Source organism: Myotis brandtii, unplaced genomic scaffold (assembly GCF_000412655.1).
Source record: "Myotis brandtii unplaced genomic scaffold, ASM41265v1 scaffold394, whole genome shotgun sequence".
In the NCBI taxonomy this organism is placed as follows: Eukaryota; Metazoa; Chordata; class Mammalia; order Chiroptera; family Vespertilionidae; genus Myotis; species Myotis brandtii.
Window position 1 is genome coordinate 1057890 of NW_005365111.1, and position 7746 is coordinate 1065635.

Consider the following 7746-nt stretch of genomic DNA (forward strand, 5'->3'; position numbering starts at 1 on the left):
AGAACACCAAATTTCTTATCCATTTTCCCAATTTGAAAATAGCATTATTGTACTTAAGAGCTCAAATGCTGGAATCAGACAAACCTGGGTTTGAATACCAGCTCCACCACTAATATGCTATATATTCTTGGATAAGTTACTTATCTTCTCTAAGCCTCAATTTATTCACCTATTAAAAGAAAGCAAAAATAGTACTTCATAAAGTTGTTGTGAGGAAAAATGAGACAATGTATATAAAGGGCTTCAGACATAATAAATACTGAGCAAAGAGTACTTATCTTAGCTACTCAAAAAATAGTCCTGCCTATTTGTAATTATCACACCAAATATCAATAACCTGTCAATATTTTTGTGATAGGAATGAGATGAAAAAGTTCTGGTAACTATTAATTTTTACAATCCAGTGACAAAGGCAAATATAATAAAGTCTGCTGAATGGAAAAGTGGAGACACTGTTGAGGTAAGGCTCCACCAGAAGGCAGGGAGAACAAAGGCCACTATTAAATCAGCCCCCATGCTATGATTCATAAAAAAGGTCTTAAGTTTTGAGATTGCCAGTCCTTAAGACTAGACTCCAGACTATACCCAGCTATAGTACAAAAATAGAGGGTTTTCTTGGAGAGTACCTGAGAACTTCTTGAGCCCAAATTGAATTTGAATTGAGACATGGTTGCTGACTTCAACAAATTCAGTTTTATTTCCAATAAAGAGAAAAGTATATATATTTCCTAGATATAAGAGGCCTATTTTCTTGGAATTCAGTGATGTATGGTGAATTTTCAGTTAGTTTAAAAAACCAAAGTAGATGGGTAAAGTACAAATTGAAGAATGGTGCCAAAAGAGTATCTGTTTACTGATCTTAACCTATCTGTGGTAAAGGTGCACACAAAGAAATTTTGGATCATTCTGTACACTCACACCCTGCTAACTCTAGTCCCAAGTAAAGAGATATTTTTGAGCCGTGGCCGGTTTGGCTCAGTGGATAGAGGGTTGGCCTGTGGACTGAAAGGTCCCGGGTTCGATTCCGGTCAAGGGAATGTACCTTGGTTGTGGGCACATCCCCAGTGGGGAGTGTGCAGGAGGCGGCTGATCGATGTTTCTCTCTCATCGATGTTTCTAACTCTCTATCTCTCTCCCTTCCTCTCTGTAAAAAATTAATAAAATATATTAAAAAAAGAGATATTTTTGATACTGACTTTCTTTTTTTTGATACTGACATTCTTCAATACAAGATTACCTAATCAGAGTCATTTCTATGCATGAATTATAAAATCAATGTATACGATCTAAATCTAAACCTTACCAAATGGGACAACTTTGGGTTCAGAGAACTGTTTGACCTGTCTGAGAAACTGCAACTTCAACAGAGTTATTTTCCAATTTGGGGCATTGGACTGTATTCTAAACATTAAGAGATTAGATTAGATATTCTCCAGATCCTTTGAACTCCAAAAGTTTCCATTGTAAGGTAATGGAGAGTTATATTCTGTGAAGTCTCTGCACAAGCTGTAAAGCATGTGATGGAATTTAAGAGAGTAACAACTGACCTCCATCCTTTACTTTGTCCCTTCCTGTTTTGTGCTGGTAAAATATGTTTTCATGGTTAACTCTATTGACATGCAGAAAGGCCACAAGACTCCAAGATTCAGCAAGTCCATAACACACCTTAATTTTGCCTATATAGTCACTTAATTAAACTCATGGGTGCATGAGAAGAACACAAACAACCAATTGTTTATGGTTCGTATTTTGTCAAAAACACTAATTAAAAGTGAAGCAAGTGAAATCCAAGATGGGGATGGAGTAGGTGGATGTTACACTCATCTCCTCCCAGGGGGAAAAAAACTGGAATTACAGTTAAAATATAGAGCAATCAACTTGAATAACCAACTGAAGACTAGCTGAAGAGAAGTAAGGATTTAACAAGAATAACCAAGGATTTAGAGAAGAATCCACAGCAAAACTGGTAAGTAGGATGGAGAAGCAAAAAGAGCTGGCTCTGCTTCCACAGTCAGAAGCTAAGATTCTGGAGGGAGATCTCAGCTGCAAATATCCCCCCTGGGATGCATTGGGTCTCAACCCTAAGCTGGGATCCTCAGCCCAGAGCACCAGATCTGTTTGAGACACCCACATAACATCTGTGAAAATCAGGAGGGATTCTGTGTTCTAGGGAGAGACAGGAGTCCGCAAGAGACACAGGTGCCATTTTAAAGGGCCAACACACAAAATCTCATTTGCATCCACTCACCCAGGGCTTCTGTAGAGGGAGGGTGTAGTGAACTAGAGATTTGCAAAGAGAGACTGGGGTTTGAGGCTCTGGGGAGAGGGATATGGGGACAGCCTCCTGGACCCTGTGCTGAGTCACTCTTCTGCATAGGAAACCAACTTACTTGGGTGGAGCATGCCTTTACATATGGCATCAACCTGGAGTGAAATAGAGTCACCATCTTGACTCCTTATTTCGCCGCCCTACAGAGCTTGTGCCCTGATAAGGAGTCAGCTGCCTGGACCAGGGTGTGAAGGTTTGGGAAGAATAAGGAGGAGGTTCAGTAAAAAAGTGTGAGACTGTGGGGCAAGAGCCATTGCCCCCCCCTTTTCAGTGAACCTGATAGACACTACCCCCTCATAGGAGATCCCCAAGCCCAACTCTCTGGCCTCTTGGCATCCCCACCCTCTTGACTACTGGTGGTTCCACTCTGCTGACATCTGAGCAGTATCTGGGATAGACTAAGTTGTGTGGCTCTGGGGTGAGATCCACTCCCCCCACCTTTCCTGAAGCCTGACCAGCATCACCTCCTCACAGAAAATCCAATTGCCCCATTCTTCCAACTCCCAGCAGCACTCCCCTGCTGAGATCAGGCTCCTGGCAAAATGAAATCTGTATTATGTTGTATAATCTCTTCATTTTTAATCAACTTTAAAATAAGTCCTGACCACTCAAAACATAACTGCTGGTCACCTCTAGCCCAGAGATGGCTAGTTTATAATCTCAGACTAGTTTTGCCTCCCTATTTTCAGATAGAGAAATAAGGTTCAGAAAGGAGGGGACTTGTCCATGGACACATACAAAATTGGAGCTGAACCAGCCTAGTTTAATTATTTAGAACAGTGGTTCTCAACCTTCCTAATGCCGCGACCCTTTAATACAGTTCTTCATGTTGTGGTGACCCCCAATTTCATTGTTACAAATTGAACATAATTAAAGCATAGTGATTAATCACAAAAAAATATGTAATTATATATGTGTTTTCCGATGGTCTTAGGTGACCTCTGTGAAAGGGTTGTTCGACCCCCAAAGGGGTCGCAACCCACAGGTTGAGAACTGCTGGTTTAGAACATAGAATATGAAGACAGACTGCTTAAGATGAAGTATCATCTCTTTTATTTACCAGCATTGTGGCCCCTTGGCACATTTTTTCAGCCTTTTTGAGCCTCAATTTTCAAATCTGTGAAATGGAGGGGAAATGCCTTTCATACTAGGTTGTTGTAGAAATGATGAATTCATATAAATTTAATATAAGTAAAGAGCTATTATTGTGCCTAGTGAATAGTAAGTGCTATAGAACTGTTAGGTTGTTGCTGTTGTTGTTGGCAGCGGTGGTGGTGGTGATGGTGCTGGTAGAGTTATTCCGAAGAATAATGAGTGGTAAAACTAATATAATGTCATTTCTGAGAAGTTAGTTTCTCCAGGACAAATTATTCAGGACATTCATATGTTATTAAGCTTGATGAAACAAAGCATTTAAATTGATTATTAATGTCTAATCCACATTTAATCATAATATGTTCAAGTTACTTTTAGCTCAAAAACAGAAGGTGCCCGGGAGGCTGCAATATGGCACCAGAAGGAGAGGACCTAGAGTCTGGCTGAGTAAAACCACCAATTCTTTTTTTTTAATTTCTTTATTGACTAAGGTATTACATATGTGTCCTCATCCCCCCATTACCTCCCAAACCCCCCACTCATGCCCTCACCCCCCGTTGTCTGTGTCCATTAGTTAGGCTTATATGCATGCATACAAGTCCTTTGGTTGATCTCTCCCCCTTACCCCCACCTTCCCCTACCTTCCTTCTGAGGTTTGACAATCTGATTGATGCTTCTCTGTCTCTGGATCTAAAACCACTAATTCTTGCAACCATCAGGAGGACTGGGAAAACATAATTGGCCTCTGTGATCAGACCAACAAAAGGGTTTGAAGAGCCACCGATAGCTGTCCTACTGCTAGCCCACAAAATCTAGTCTCTGCAGGAATGCGAGGCAGTTCAGGCACCAATGGTTCTGGAGTCATGTATGAAGAACTGTGGGAAGAGATTTCATAATGAAATGGGAAAGTTCCAGGTTTTTTAATGTGTTTATCAAAGTTGTCTCTTCAAAGTACCTGAGGGACAGGGTGTCTGAGAAAGTGAATACCAAGGTTACCGAGCTACTTTATAGCTGGACATTGGCCCTGCCAGAAGAAATGAAGATCAAGGATGCCTACCACATGTTTCAGATACAGGGCATAGTGCAGTCTGATTCACTGATCCCCTCTCCACCATCATTTCCAAAAACACCCCCTTTTTGATGATAAGGATAAATCCAAGCTTTTAGCCAAGTTTTTGAAAAACAAAAACCCAGTTGACCTGCAAGAGGCTAATAAGCTCATCAAGTCCATGGTGAAGAAAGATGAGGTGCACATCCAGAAGATGAACAAGCATTTGCAAACTATATAGGAGGTTAATAACAATGTGAGGCTGCTCAGTGAAATACTACTTCATTACAGCAAAGAGGATTCATCAGAGGCAGATAAAAAGCACATGAAGGAGCTATTTGATCAGTGTGAGAATAAGAGGCGGATGTATTCAAACTAGCCAGGGAGATAGAGGACGATAGTTTGGGGGACATCCTGGGAGTCAGTGACAAGCAGGTCACAAACTCAGATAAAACAATCGTTGAAGGGCAGGTCATCAATGGTGAGGTGGCCACCTCAGAATGTCTGACTGTGAAGGAAACTACCACTCCAGTAACCAAGGTACACTCATTGATCTTGTGGAGTTAGCTACAGCACACAGCTCATCTCCAGTGTGGTCCCAGCCTCCAGCCCGGCTTCCTCGGGCATTCCTTTCTCCCTCCACTTCCCTAGACCTCAGGACCTGGGTACAGCCACTAGTCCAGCCAGGCCAAGCCCCCTGCCCTCAGGGCCTAACAACACAAGCAAACCCTCTGTTTGCTGGATGAGGAGCTGCTCTGCTTGAGCCTCACTGACCCAGCCCCTAGGGCTCCTCCCAAAGAGTCAGCTGGAAACAGCCAGTGGTCCCTATTCCAGAATGAAGAGTCAAACCTGGACTTCTTCAGCTCTAAACCTGGGACTGCTGTCTGTAGCCCCTTAGACAGGCCTGTCCTCCAGCCCTTAGCAACCCCCACAGGCAACTCCCAAGCTTTACTGCCACCCACCTTCCCAGTTCCTGTGGTCCCAGCCAGTATTTCTGCTCCAAAAGCAGGCTTTTTGTTCCCCACTGCACTGATCTCAGCTTTGGCCCCAAAGACTGAGCCCACAGCCCCTGGATACCATGGCTCATCTTTGGGTGACAGCACCCTACACCAGCTGGATGCCCTTGATTAGCTTCTAGAAGAAGCCAAAGCGACCTCAGGCCTGGTGAAACCCATGTCCTCCAGCTTCTTACCCAGGGCCACCACCTCTCATCTGATCCCCACCAGCATCTCAGCTAGGCTTTTCCTGCCATTCTCATGGGTCCTCACAGTCCTCTCTTCCAACTACCTGTCTTCCTGTCCCAAGGGAGCCCCATGAAGGGGCCTGAGCTTTCTTTGGGCAGTGTCCATGTCTCCCTGGAATCTGTCAAGCCTAGCAATGCCCTTTCTGTTACAGCCTATCATAAAAACTGCTTCCACATCCTCTTTCACTTTGCCAAGATATGTCAGTCAGGAAAGGCTGATGTGCTGGTGGTGGTTGTGTCCATGCTGAATATGGATCCCGTGCCTATCAACAGCATCATGCTGCAGGTCACACATCAATGACAGTGAAGTTGTCGCCACCCTATGGGACAAAACTCCCTCCATTTAGCCCCTTCCAGTACCTACAGCCATCACCCAGGTCATGCTGCTGGCTAATCTACTGAAGGTAAAGACAAAGTTTCAGTAGAGGCTGACCTTCACCCTGGGGGAGCAGCTGAGCATGGAGGTGGGTGAGGTGGACCAGTTCGGTTCTGTGGAGCAGTAGGGGAACCAATGAGCCTGGAGGATGTTGTCATCTCTGCTTTGAAACCCAAGGAGGTTGTCCTGAGACAAGTGGGCTCTCAAGGTCTAGTCATTCTCCATATCCTGACCACAGTGCTTAGAGCTTTGGTATTGAGCAGGGGCCCTGGGCATTGCTGCCAGGAGTTGAGTTGCTGCTGTGATGGGCTCTCCTCCTTTGGTTCCTTAAAATGACCTGTTTTTATGTACCTGTGTGACTTGAAATGTACTATTGGGTGGGATGTGGCCACAAACTCTGCACTATTCCCCTGGGTACACAGACCCAAGGCTTTAGTGGGTTTCCCCCCTCATGCTGGTATCCCCTGATGCCACAAGGGAGGAGGTCTCTAAAGAGACTTGGGGTCTCTCCTCAAGGACCAGGTCCTCACCACCCCCAGAGGCCTCAGCTCTCCCACCCCCACACCTGCCATGCTGCTCTGTGCTCCCCCTGCTGGCAGGATCCTATTCTTACCTCCAGGGAGGTGGGCAAAATCCAGTGATCCCAAATGGGCCTGGGCACAGAGAAAGGAGTTGGTGTGCTGCCTTCCATGGCAGCATCAGCATGGAATGGCCACTAGATGATAAGTATATGCTTGTCCCTGGTGGTAGCAGGCTGTGTCCTATGGACATTTCAGCAGGGCATTAGAAATAGAACTTACCCTCAAAGTAGCCCAAACTAAAGACAGAAAAGAAAATGGAAGAGAACCAATGTTTCCCCTTCTTCAGAAGCAGGTATTTGGAGCTTTTGGGGGAAAGTGTGCCTCCCACATGGGAACAGGCCAGCCTACTCACTACCTCTTGCTTGGCATGATATAGATTGCTTTCTTGCCCTTTGAGTCTCTGAATAGAGGACAGCTGCCCCCCTCTGTATCCTTCTGCCTTGACTTCCAGATGGCCTGTGGTATGGCATACAGTCAGGAACAAAAGGCCTCAGGGTCAGATACATTGCACTAGGCCTACCTGCTGCCCAGAAACTCTGACTTCCTTCAGCTGCTGAGGGATACTATCAGCAAAATGTTGGGTCTGGAGGTGGTGAGATTGGGGACCATGCTTGAATTGAGTCACCAGATCCTATTGCTTCAACAATGCTCAGCCCCAGCTAGCTTGTGCCAGACTCTATGTAGAGACTCACACAGCTAGTCGGACATAGGTAAAAGAAAAGGAAAGTACTGCTGGAGAAATAGCATAGAATGGCATCCTAGAGGGTTTTAAATACCAAATTGAGAAACTTGAACATTAGGCTATGGCCAGGCGACAAAACTCTTTTATTTAATAAAAGAAATGTATGCTCTCATGTTAAGTGTTCTTAACACACACACACACACACACACACACACACACACACTCACAACACAAGGAAACTCTGGGAGGTGTTGGATATATCTATTATCTTGATTGTAATAAAGGTATTACAGGTATTTGCATATTTCTAAATTCATCAAATCTTATACAAAAAAACAAGTGTAGTTTTAGTGTATGAATTATAACTCAATAAAGCTGTTTTTAAGAAGAAA

At 44.2% G+C, this 7746-nt stretch overlaps 1 pseudogene; it reads left to right on the plus strand.

Annotated features, from left to right (window-relative positions):
- Positions 1-4319: 4319 nt before the first annotated feature.
- Positions 4320-6164, plus strand: LOC102251731 (annotated as a pseudogene).
- The last annotated feature ends 1582 nt before the right edge of the window (positions 6165-7746 follow it).